Source organism: Oryctolagus cuniculus, chromosome 1 (genome assembly GCF_964237555.1).
Source record: "Oryctolagus cuniculus chromosome 1, mOryCun1.1, whole genome shotgun sequence".
NCBI classification, from domain to species: Eukaryota; Metazoa; Chordata; class Mammalia; order Lagomorpha; family Leporidae; genus Oryctolagus; species Oryctolagus cuniculus.
Window position 1 is genome coordinate 186,346,612 of NC_091432.1, and position 13,454 is coordinate 186,360,065.

Genomic DNA, 13,454 nt, shown 5'->3' on the forward strand with positions numbered 1-13,454 from the left:
AAGACGCGAGGGGAGTCAACACACACAGAAGAAGTTTGTGAAAAGCAGCAACCACTGCTGTGGATTGCACTAAGAGAAAATACAAAGGCAACCCTTTCCTAAACACACCCACCATCCCCCTTACACAGACATTTATCAAACAAGAAACACCACCTCAACACTTCTACTCTCTGTCTTTGCCATGGGAGTGGCAAATAGAAGTATTGTAGCCCAAAGTACAAAATACACAATTAGAGCACCATCTTGACTGAACACCCATGTATTCTCAAATGTGCATTGTATAACCTCAAAGGAATGTTTCACAAATTTATGTGTAGTTGATTTTTTTTCTTTCTTCATGCAAAGTGCAAATTTGCCCTCTCCCCTCCTGCCTGCAATAACCTTTCCTTCCATGCATATCTTCAGATCTTATTCTTAATTAGCTCTGGAATATGACAGCATCAATTCTGATTCCCTACAACCTGACATCAGTGTTTTGAGTGGTCGCTTTTTAAAACCTGCCTTGAATTACCCAAATTTGAGTCTGCCATCTGTTTCCTTCAGGAACCATGAATGATAAAAGTGCTGTCTTCCCTTCTTCAAAGATCACAGAAGAGACAAAGTAGAAACTGATAAATCTGAAACAAAATATTGCTGTTCCGATGGGAAGATAAGAACTTCTATGTCCCATAACAGGAATAAAGACAATCAGTCCTGAAAAGCAAATCTACAAGACCTCACATTTGTAAGTAGGAAGTTGTAGTCCTATAGGACAATGGAGGTGAAAAGCAATTCTTATGAGGAACGTAAATAGAACTAGACCTGGGCTTGCTGCATAAATATGGAGACTGATGCCTACCTTCTCTACCCGTTAGGAAAGAGAAAATTAACTCAAAACCTTGCCTTTTTACGGCTGCCTGTATAAAGTGGAAAACCTGAAGAAAGTAGTGAATATTTCCTGGTAGATGAACACATGAAACAAGGTCCTGACTCTGAGCTTTCAAAGTCTGACCTAGATGTGCACTGGTATCTCTTTAAAGACATGAAGAAACACGGACCTAACTGTTAGACACTGTAAACTCTGAGCAAAGAGGAAGAAAAAATAAGAAAAGAAAGGAAAATGGGCTGGTGTTGTGGTGCAGTGGGTTAAGCTGAAGTTTGCAGTATCAGCATCCCAAACCAGAGTGCCAGTCCAAGCCTCGTCCGCTCTGCTTCTGATCCACTTTCCTGCTAATGCACCTAGGGAAGCAGTAGAAGATGGTCCAAGTGCTGGGGCTCCTGCCACCCACATGGGGGACTGGGCTGAAATTCCAGGCTTCTGGGTTCAGCCTTGCCCAGCCCTGACCATTGCAGTCATTTGGTGAGTGAACAAGTGGATAGAAGGTCTCTTTCTCTCTCTGACTCTTCTTCTCCTGTGTAACACTGACTTTCAAATAAATAAACAAATCTTTATAAAAGAAAAAGAAAGGAAGAAAAATTGATTTTTTTTGGTGAAAAGTAAAATACATGAGTAAAACTAGTATTAAGGAAATCAGTTAATAAAATCAATCAGTAGATGAATTCTCCACAGAAAAAAGAAAATAATAAAAATTAGCTTTTCAAATTGTGCATACTAAACAGTATCTCATTAAAATAAAATGCATTATATTAAAGATAGGGAAATCTTGCTAAGAGACACGTTGAATAAATTCATAGGTTCAAAAGTAAACCACTAGGGATTGCAGAAGAAGAGAAGAATTGATGATGGAAAATATCATTGAAGAGGTATTATCTAAGAATATTCTAGAATTGGAGAGAGACATGCTTCACACTGAAATTGCATACCAATTGCTGAGTAGGATGAATAAGAAAGATGTCTACCTTTATTCACATAAAACTATAAAAAACACACCAATTAAAAGATATATCAAAATTTTAGTAAAGGAAAAAAAAGCAGGAAAGGACATACAAAGTAATGGTGGAGAGTAGCTTGTTCATCATCTTCAATAGCTACAGAAGAAAATGGACTCAGAAATACTTTCTACCTTTACAATCAATATCTTGATTATTTTTAACAATTGCTTGACTTGGACAAATTTAATGTCAATTTTCTACAAAGCAGAGCAGAAATAAAGTTAAGAACATTGTCTTTGCATTCAGGCAATCATTTCTAATTTCAATTCACTTTCACTGGTGGTGGGAGATCATTAGCAAGTGACATAATTCCCTTGGGACCTGGTTTCCTTAGAATTTAAATAGAGGCAATGCAATTACTTCAGAAGATTGCTATGAATATTAAACTTGCAATAATCTCTGTCATGGAGTAAATATTTAGTTTCTAGTCCGTGTTATTAATTAAAGAAAATGCCAGATTTTCCTTATTTTTAATCAGACTTATTGGTATATGTACACAGAATCCTTATGACACAAAAATATAAGAACCAAATAATTTTAGGATGTATAGATAGTCACAAAGAAAAAAATTACCTTAGTTTATACTATATAATGGCCTTCTCTTCACGAAAGTCTTTGTCTGAAAATACCATCTATATATATATATATATATACACACATATATATATATAAAGTGTGTGTATATTATAGCTTTAATGACTAATAATTGTAACATCTATATGTTGCAACACATATATGTATAACTGTACAATAATGAGTTCATCTTAGGTAACTTCATCCTCACACATAACAACTACCTATACACTGATGATATCCAAATATTTTACTCTAACCATACAGCTTTTCTGAATTCAGAACCTGTATTCACACCCGATTGCCCTATAATATCATCATGGATAATTCAAATTCATTGTAACAAAATAGAATCCAATCTCTTTGTTTCCATCCTCCAAAAGTAGCTTTTCTCTTACATCATCCTGTAGAGCAAAATCCACCCAGTTACTCAGCAATGTGTGACAAACACTATCTTCTATTTTTCCCCTCAGTCTCTGTAAGAACTACTTGCCATATCCTATTAATGTTATCTCTTAAAGATAGGAGAGATATTAAAAATCTTTAGCAACCTGGACAAAGTATCAGAGAGAATGCCCTGTGTGGTGGCTAGAGCGGTACTGGGAATTCCCCTTGCTAAAGATTCCTTGAACCTACAGTTCCTGGATCATAGGGAGATTGAGAACATTCAGATGATGAGCTGAGTAAAATAGTTGTGGGCTTGGGACAGTAGCTATTTACCAAAGTATATAGAAGGATTTCAATATTTTTACAACCAACACAGCCTATTGATATCAAACAATATCACCTCCTGCCTAAAGTATTTTTGCTAATATGTTCTATTCTCTTTATTCAAAACAACATTGCTGTTTCTCTGCTCATTCTCATCAGTTGCTTGGGCAATTGCAAAATTTTACTAACAGGAATCCAGAGCTCCAATTCCTTTCTTTATAGATCTTCTGCACTGATGATTCAGATGTTGTTAGTTGGTGTTTTCACTTGCTGTGACTTTGATAGTAGTATATCACTAAGGAATTATAAAAATAGTTAACATTTGCTTTATTTCTATAGTTTTCCATGTGATTTTTTCCTCCTTTATTTATTAGATAATGTAGATCTTTATAGCTTTGGGGATTTTAAAAACTGACATTTTATTCATATTCTCTCTTTAATAACTGAAGATGTACTTTCAGTGAGAAGGGAGTTGAGGATAGAGTTGAAAGCAACAAAATCCCTGAACCAGCTGTATAGCATTAAGAAAACACATTTAAAACACATTTTTCTTGAGCCTGAAGTTTTGGGGATGCAAGCATCACTCATCTTGTACGATGAAAAATAGATTTGTACATTCGCACATATGAGACTAAATCTTAATTGGCAACTGCACAGAAAGTAGCAAAAACTAAGTAGTTTATAACATTGTATATTTTCACATGACAATGGGTCATATTTAGTGTTTTCCATCATTTTAAGAAATACTTGAAGATGTTTATGGCTCAAGCATAAAATCACCTGGCATATTACTGAATCAAACAGTAAAACCAAAAAAAATGATATACTACTACCTATATGTTGAGAATCATTCTATATGTTTTCAATGAGCACATAGCTTATATCAATTTCTTGCTCATTTATAAAGTTTAAAATTCATTTGAAAGTGCAAATGACTCACACATGTGTTGATTTAATATATGGTGGTCAGTTAGTGGGATGATGGACCATTCATTTTTAACATGTATATTTACTTTTCATTATTAGTAAAAAGGTAGAGAGACAAAGTGGCAGACAAAAGGAGATAATACATATGCTTGTTATTCCCCAAATACTTAAAAGAGCCAGGGCTGGATCAGGTAGAAGCCAAGAGCCAGGAATTCAATCCAGATCTCTCATGTGGGTGACAGGGACCCAAGTACTTGAGCAGTCATCTGATGCCTCCCAGGGGCACATTATCAGGAAGCTAGACTCAAGAATGAAGCCACTGGCCAGCGCTGTGGTCGGTGGGTTAAGCCTTTGCCTGCAGCACCAGCACCCCATATGGATTCCGGTTTATGTCCTGGCTGCTCCTCTCCAAATCCAGTTCTCTGTATGTGGCTTGGGAAAACAGTAGAAGGTGGCCCAAGTACTCAGGCCCCTGCACCTGCATGCAAGACCCAGAAGAAACTCCTAGCTCTTGGCTTCAGATCAGCTCAGCTCCAACTGTGGCGGCCATTTGGGGAGTGAACCAAAGGATGGAAGACCTTTCTGTCTCTCCCTCTCTCTCTAACTCTGCCTCTCAATAAAAATAAATAAATCTTTAAAAACAAAAAAGCAAAAAAGACTGAAGCCATCTTAATTAGAATCTTAACTGCTGCACAAAATACCCACTCCATGACAAATAATTTCTTTTTGTGGTTAACCTTAACTTTCTCTTTTCTGGTTCAAGATTCTCTACAAAAATTATATGGTTTCTTAAAACAAAGTTTCTACTATTAACTCACTTATTATTAGCTGACTCCTTTAACAATAATGTAAAACACTGTAATAATTTGCTTACCTGGGATAAATCCCACTCAGTCCTCATGGGTGATCTTTTGGATGTTTTCTTGGATCAAATCTGCCAGTATTGTGTTGAGGATTTTTGCAACTATGTTCATCTAAGATATTGGTCTATAGTTCTCTTCCTGTTGTGTCTTTCTCTGGTTTTGGATTTAATTCAATGCTGGCTTCATAGAATGAGTTTGGAAGTGTTTCCTCTATTTCAATTGTTTTGAATAGTTTGAGAAAAATTGGTGTTAGTTCTTCATTAACGCTTTGGTAGAATTCATCAGTGAAGCTATCCAGTCCTGGTCTTTTCTTCACTGGGAGGCTCTCTATTACTTAGTCTCAGTTTTGGTTTTGGTCATTGCTCTGTTCAGATTTTGTATGATTTGTGCCTCCATTTTGGTAAATTTTATCTATCACTTCTTCTAGATTTTCCAATTTGTTGGTAAATAGCTTTCTTAACAATTCCCAATGATTCCTTGTGTCTGTATTATCAACTGTACCATCTTTCTTTGTTTTCTCTGGTTTTATTAATTTGGGTATTCACATTTTTAGCTAGGTCAATGGTTTATCAATTTTATGTATTTCTTCAAAAAAAAGCTCTTAATTTCACTGATCATTTGTATAGTTCTATTTCTGTTTTGTTTATTTAGCCTCTAATCTTTATTATTTCTTTCCTCTTACTAACTTTTGGTTTGGTTTGTTCTTGTTTTTCTAGGTCCCCAAAATGCATTGTGAGATCATTTATTTGATACCTTTCCAACTTTTGATGTAGGCACTTATTGCTATAAACTTTCCTGTTAACATTGATTTTGCTGTATCCCATAGGTTTTGATATGTTTTGTTTTCATTTTAATTTCTTCCAAGGATTTTTTATTTCCCTTTTGATTTCTTTTTTGATTCACTGTTCATTCAAGAACATGTTCTTCATTTTCCGTGTCCTCGTATATTTTCTAGAGTTTCTTTTGTTCTTAATTTCCAGCTTTATTCCATTGTGATCAGAAAAGATACATGATTTCAGTTTTTTTTTAATTTGTTGAGACTTCTTTTATGGTCTAGTATGTGGTCTATCCTTTGGTTTCTTTGTCGACATTTTTGTCTGATTGATCTGCCTATTGAAGACAGTAGGTTGTTGAAGTCCCCATTATGATTGTCTTGGGGTAATGTGTCTGGTTATATCCATTTCCACTTGTTTTATAAAACTGGGTGCCCTAGCATTGGATGCATATACATTCACTGTAGTCACATTTTCTTGTTGAATTGAACCCATAATTAGTAAATAATGACCTTCTTTGTCTCTTTTAACAGTTTTTGTCTTAAAATGTATTTTGTCTGCTACTAGTATAGCTACTCCTACTCATTATTTTAATTTGCATGGAATATCTTTTTACACCCTTTCATTTTCAGTTCACGTATATCTTTATTGGTGAAGTGTGTTTCTCATAGACAGCAAATAGATGGGTCTTGTTTTATCCATTCAGTTAGTTGCATCTTTTAATTTCAGAACTTAGTCCATTTAGTTACAAGGTTATTATTGATAAGTAATGACTTGGTCCTGCCATTTTTCATAAGTATTTCTATTGTTTGTTTTGCATCTCCTTTTTTATTAGATTTTCTGCCTTCACAATTTTTTCATGATGCTGATTAACTCTCTCTGATTCTGTGTGTAGCACATCTTTAATTATCATTTATAAGACTGGCCAGGTGGTTACAAATTTTTGTCATTATTGCTTGCCTTGTAAGGTCTTTATTTCACCTTCATTTATGAATGAGACCTTGGCCAGATAAAGTATTCTGGTTTGGCATTTTTTTTTTAAATTTTGGGACTTGAACTGTATCTCTTCTTTCTCTCCTACTATGCAGGTTCCTGTTGAGAAATGAGCTGTCAATCTTACGGGAGTTTCTTTTAAGGTGATCTGGTGTTTCTTACAAATTTCAGGTTATTATCTTTATGCTTTACTTTTGAAAGTTTGACTATAATGTGTCATTGTAAGGATATTTTCTCATCGTGCCCATTTAGGGTTCTATGCTCTTTCTGTACTTAAATGTCTATACCTCTCTCCAAATTTGGGAAACTTTCTACTATTAATTCACTAAATAGGTTTTTAGAACATTCTTTTGTTCCATATTTTCTAGAACTTTTTTTTTTTTTGACAGGCAGAGTGGACAGTGAGAGAGAGAGACAGAGAGAAAGGTCTTCCTTTTGCCATTGGTTCACCCTTCAATGGCCGCCGCGGCCAGTGCGCTGTGGCCGGTGCACCGCGCTGATCCGATGGCAGGAGCCAGGTACTTCTCCTGGTCTCCCATGGGGTGCGGGGCCCAAGCACTTGGGCCATCCTCCACTGCACTCCCTGGCCACAGCAGAGAGCTGGCCTGGAAGAGGGGCAACCGGGACAGAATCCGGCGCCCCAACCGGGACTAGAACCTGGTGTGCCGGCGCCGCAAGGTGGAGGATTAGCCTAGTGAGCCGTGGCGCCGGCCCTGGAACTCCTAAGACTCATGTATTTCATTGTTTGATGGTATCCCATAGATCCTGAGTATCATTTTAAGTCTTTCTAATTTTTCTTCTTTTTCTCTATTTCAAAAAACCTGTCTTCTGGATTGAGTAGTTTTTCTTCTGCCTCATCAATCTGGCGTTAATGTTTTCCAGTTTACTTTATTTTTCTTATTGAATACTTCACTTCTAATATTTCTGATTATTTCTTTTAAATATCCCCATTACTTTGCAGAATTCCTTGCCCATGTCATGTATTGAATTCTTTTTTTTTTTTTTTTTTTTTTTTTTTTTTTTTTTTTTTTTTTGCGAGGGGCAGAGCTACAGACAGAGAGAGGGAGAGACAAAGAGAAAGGTCCTCCAAACACATGCTCACTTACAAAATGGCCCCACAGAGCCGAGCCAATCCAAAGTCAGAAGTCAGGAGCCCCCTCCAGGACTCCCACATGGGTGCAGGGGCCCAAACACTTAGGCCATCCTCCACTGCCCTCCCAGGCCACAGCACAGAGTTGCAATGGAAGAGGAGCAGCCAGGGCTAGAACCAGCTTCTATATGGGATGCTGGTGCTGCAGCAGAGGCCCCACCCACCACAACACAGCACTGGCCCCTGTTCTTAGTTCTTTATTTCATTTAATTTTTTCTCTTACAATAATTCTTTTAAATTCTTTTTCAGACATTCCATCAGTCTCCCCATCTTCACAATCCAATATTGATGAATTATTGTGTTCCTTTTGGGGAAACATATTGCCTTCCTTTTGTGTTTCTATATTGATTTTTGCACGTGTGAGTTATCTCTTACTACTGTCTCCTCTGGAGGATTTATTATTATTATTTCTGTAGGCTTTATTCCCTGGAAATGTGATTCCGGAACTTGGTGGAGTAACTAAGGTTTACACTTGAGCTCCAGGGGTTTGGTAGGGCCAAAAAAGTTCTAGCTTCTGATTGTGGGTGGGGCAAGAGTTCAGAGTGACATCCAAGTAGGTGTGGTAGAGCAGCTCTGGTTATCGCCAGCAGGGGATGGACTGTTGGAGCTGGCTAGTATGTTCACAGCCCCAGCCCTTCTCTGTGCCATGGTGAATCAGCTGATTTACAGTCTAGTTTGAGCTCATGGTGCCAGCTCACCCCCCTCACTCACAGGTATGCACTGTACAGACCACTGAAATACTTTGCCCTGCGTACCCCAACCCCTCTGCAAGCTCTGCCCCTAGCGTGCAATGAGCTTTGAGTCTCCAAAGTCAGATTGGGTGAGTGTGTAGGAATCCAGCCACAATCCATGACCTTCTCTGCTCTGAGGCCTGTGTCCAGTACCCCCACAGTCACTGGGTACGGGGGTCCAGTCCACACCTTGCAAGCTGCCCCATTCCCACCCCCAGTAGCCCCTGGCTGCAGAACAGACCACTGCTCTCCAAGTCAAGACAGAGTTTGGTTGCTGATCCACCTCAGCAAATTGAGTCTGGCACTTTGGTGGTGGGAGGAGAGAGAGGCGATGTGGCCTCCCTTCACAGGGAAAAGTCATCTTCCAGACCCCCACCAGCTACCCAGGTCAGATTGAAGCCAGAGGAGACTGTGGAATTCTCCCTCAGTAAAAACCACCCTTGGTGGCTATCACAACAGCTTCTTCTCCCCTTGCCCTGGGAAGATGGTCCTTCCCAGCCAGCAGCCGGCCGTAGAGATACAAAAGAGGCTGTTGGCAGTGTGTCTGTGTGTCTGCCTTTGTGGCTGCTACATGGAGTCCCTGTTCTCTTCTGTTCATCCTCCACCAAAAAGTTCTTAGTCAATCCCTCCAGAATAGGGTCCCTCCTTTGTTTATCTGGTATCTTTCTGTGGCTGAGGTCAGTGCAGCTTTTTTATTTTTGGATACAGATTTTTGACTACTCTGAATGGAATTTTATAAAGCATGTAATAAAAGTCATGAATATCCAAAAATAATTCAAGACATTTTATTTAATGCTAAAAACTCATTTCTAATTTTTGTGTCTTAAATTTTTAGGTTAGTTAAGCAAAGCGTTTTTAAAAAATAAACAATACTGGGGCTGGCATTGTGGTATAGATGCTCTACTTCCAATCCATCTCCCTGCTAATGTGCTTGGGAAAGCAGCAGAGGATAACCACGTGCTTAGGCCCCTGTGCCCATGTGGGAGAACTGGAGAAAGCTCCTGGCTGCTGGCTTTGGCCTGGTCCAGCCCTGGCCATTGTGGTCATCTGGGGAGTGAACACCTGGATGGAAGATTTTCTGTCTCTGTTTCTTCTTCTCCCTGTATAATTCTTTCAAATAAAAAAATATTTTAAAAGGTAAATAAAATAAACAATATCTCTTCATATGTTAAAATTCTACCAGTGTTGACTATTGCAAGAGTTGCAGACATATATTAAATATTATTTTCAAATGGAGATATATATATTATATATAGCAATGCAGAGTAGTATTCATTCTTACTATGTAACCAGAATAATTACACAATAGGCTTTATATAGCAATAACTAAACCTATTTTAAAGTTTATTTTCATAACAAGAAGTAATATTTCACCTAAAGAAATGAAATTCTGGGACCAGCATTGTGGCATAGCCAATAAAGCTGCCTCCTGTGATGCCAGCATCCCATATGGGTGCAGGTTTGTGTTCTGGCTGCTCCACTTCCAATCCAGCTCCCTGCTAATGGCCTGGGAAAAGCAGCAGAAGATGACCTAAGTGATTGCCAGCCTTATGGGAGACTTGGTAGAAGCTCTTGACTTCTGGCTTTGACCTGGCCCTCCTCTGGTTGTTCAGGCCATCTGGGGAGTGAAGCAATGGAGAGAAGGCATCTCCATGTCTTTGTCTCTTCCTCTTTTTGTGTAACTCTGACTTTCAAATAAATAAATAAATTTTTTAAAAAAGAAATGAAATTCTAATACTTTAATTTCAGTTAAGTAGTTGTAAATGCTGAAAGTTATTAAGCATTTTAAATCACATCATGTTGTGATTTAAATGTAAATTATTTGGAAATAAGGATGAAACAAACGTTAACTGAATTGAAATATTTATTTTTAAAATTATATATAAAAATGCTTTCTTCTACAAGTAGTTTTATAAAAGCATAACATTTTTTGTATTCCCATGAAAATTGGATTCTAATCATCAGCTCCTAGAAGACACTCAATGCATATTTGCGATGTGGCAAAGGATATACATTTAATAAATATTTGCTTAATAAGTAATATTCAATGTAATCAGGAATCATAGAAAGACAGAACACCGCTTCCACATTTAAGAATCCTTTTAAAGGATAGTTATGAGGCAAGAGGAGCTATTATTGGCATATGAAGAAAGAATGCAACAAACTAAAAACATGAACAGCAGTTCATAAAATATAAAAAAACTGATAAATACTAATAATTAATGTAAACTTGCTAACAAAGAAAAGTTAATAAAATAATGCAAGTACTTAATTACTTAATTTTTCTTTATAAAATCATGATTTTTTTAAATGGCAATAACAGTGTGGATTCAAGCAAAGAAGACCTCATTGATACCACCTTATCATCAAAGGGTATGAAAGTATGAAACCTACCAGTGAAATAACAAAGAATATTAAAAAAATAAGAAAAGAAATCTTAAAGGAAAAATAACAAGGTCAAGTCATTATTTATCAAAAATAGCCTAAATGTAAATGAACTAAGTCATCAATTAAAAGATACAAACTGACTGAATAATTTAAAAAAAAAAAAAAGATCCAAAAACATGCTGCCTATAAGAAATGTCCTTCACCAGCAAAGACATACACATTCCAAAAGTGAAGGGATACAAAAACATGTTCTATGTCAATGGAAATAGGAGTAGCTATATTTCTATCAGATAAAATAAACTTTAAGACAAAAATTGCTAAAAGGGACAAAGTTACTACAAAATATTCAAGGGATCAATTCAACAAGAAGTTGTTACCATTGTAAATGTATAAGCTCCTGAATGCAAAAGCACTCAGGGCTTTTTAAAATTAATTTATTTGGAAGCAGAGCATCAGACAGAGAGGGGAGGTGGGAGGGAGAGGGGGAGAGAGGGAGAGAGAAAGGCGGGGGGAGAAGGAGAGAAGGAGAGGGAGAGAGAGAGAATCTTTCATCCCTTCCTTCATTCCCCCAATGCCTGCAACTGCCAAGGCTAGGCCAGGACAAAGGCAGAGCCAGAAACTCCATAATGGTCTCCCATTTGGGTGGCAAGAGAAAGCAAAAAGAGGCATAGAAATAGGAAAGGAGGTTGTCAAATTATCCCTGTTTGCACATGACATGATTCCATGGTTAGAGAACCATAAAGATTCCACCAAGAGGCTCTTAAGCTCTCAAGCTGATAAGTGAATGCAAGTTGCAGCATACAAAACAAAGTAAAAAAAAAAAAAAAAGTAGTATATTTATACACACCAGCAACGATCTTCCTGAGAAAGAACTTGTAAGTACTCTCATCCACAATAACTACAAAAAATTAAATAAACTGGGATAAATTCAAGTAAGGATGTGAAAGACCTATACAATGAAAATCACAAAACACTAATGAGGGGCAAGCTTTGTCACAGTAAGTTAAGCCACTGCTTCTGATGGGTGTAAGTTTGGGCTACTTTGCTTCTGATCCAGCTAATGTATCTGGGAAGGCAGTGGAAGATGGCCCAAGTACTTGGAACCCTGCTACCCATGTTGGAGAACGAAACGGAGTTGCTGGCTCCTGGCTTCAGCCTGGCCCAGACCTGGCTGGCTGTTGCAGCCATTTGCAGAGTAAAGCAGCAGATGGAAGACCTCTCTCTCTCTCTCTCTCTCTCTCTCTCATTTTGCCTTTCAAATAAATAAATCTTTAAGAAACACTCAAAAAGATATTGAATACACGCACAAAAAAAATGGAAAGAGTTCCCTTGTTCTTTGATAGCAAAAACTGATATTATTGAAATGTCCATATTGCTTAAAGCAACTTCCAGATTAAGTGCAATTCTCCTAACAATACCAATGAAAAAATCCTAAAATTCATATGGAAAAACAGAACATCCCAAATAACCAAATTAATCTTGAGCAAAAAGAACAAAGCTGGAGGTATCACAATATCAGAGTCCAAAACATAATAGAGGGCTATTATAACCAAAACAGTGTGGTACTGGTAGAATAATAGATACAAAGACCAATGGAACAGAATAGAAATGCCAGAAACAAATCTTTGCATCTACAATCAATTGATCTTTGACAAAGGTGCTGACAACACTCCCTAGAAAAAGAACCATCTTTTCAAAAAATGATGTTGGGGAAACTGAATTCCCACATGCAGAACTTTACTTATGCCCTATACCAATATCAGCTCCAAATGCATCAAAGACCACTAGAGTCATTACTACATATATATGGAGATTCCTCAAAAAAAAAATAGAATGACTATATGACCCAGCTATCTCCTCTATGGGGATATACTCAAAAGAAAGGAAATCAGCATGTGAAAGAAATAGCTTCACTCTTATGTCCATTCACATCACTACCCACAGTAGCAAAGATGTGGAATCAGCCTAGATGTCCATCAATGGCTGAATGGATCAGGGAAATGCAGTATAGATACACATTGTATAATTATGTATAATCCAACAAAATGAAATTCTGACATTTTCAGCAATATGGAAGGAATTAGAGGAGATACTTAATGCTAATTGCCTTAAGCCAGACCCAGAAAGACAAATACCACATATTTTATTTCATATATGGAAGTTAATGTAGATATAAATATAGAAAACTGTATATGTACTATTTGGTGTATAAGTGTTATCTTCACCGAATTATGCCTCTTACAAAATAAGGGGCCAGTGCTGTGGTATAGCAGGTAAAGCCACCGCCTGCAGTGCCAGCATCCCATGTGGGCACCAGTTCAAATCCCGGTTGCTCCACTTTGAATCCAGCTCTCTGCTATGGGCTGGGAAAGCAGGAGAAGATGGCCCAAGTCCTTGGGCCCCTGCATCCACGTGGGAGACTAGAAAGAGGCTCCTGGCTCCTGGCTTCAGATCAGCGCAGCTCCAGCCATTG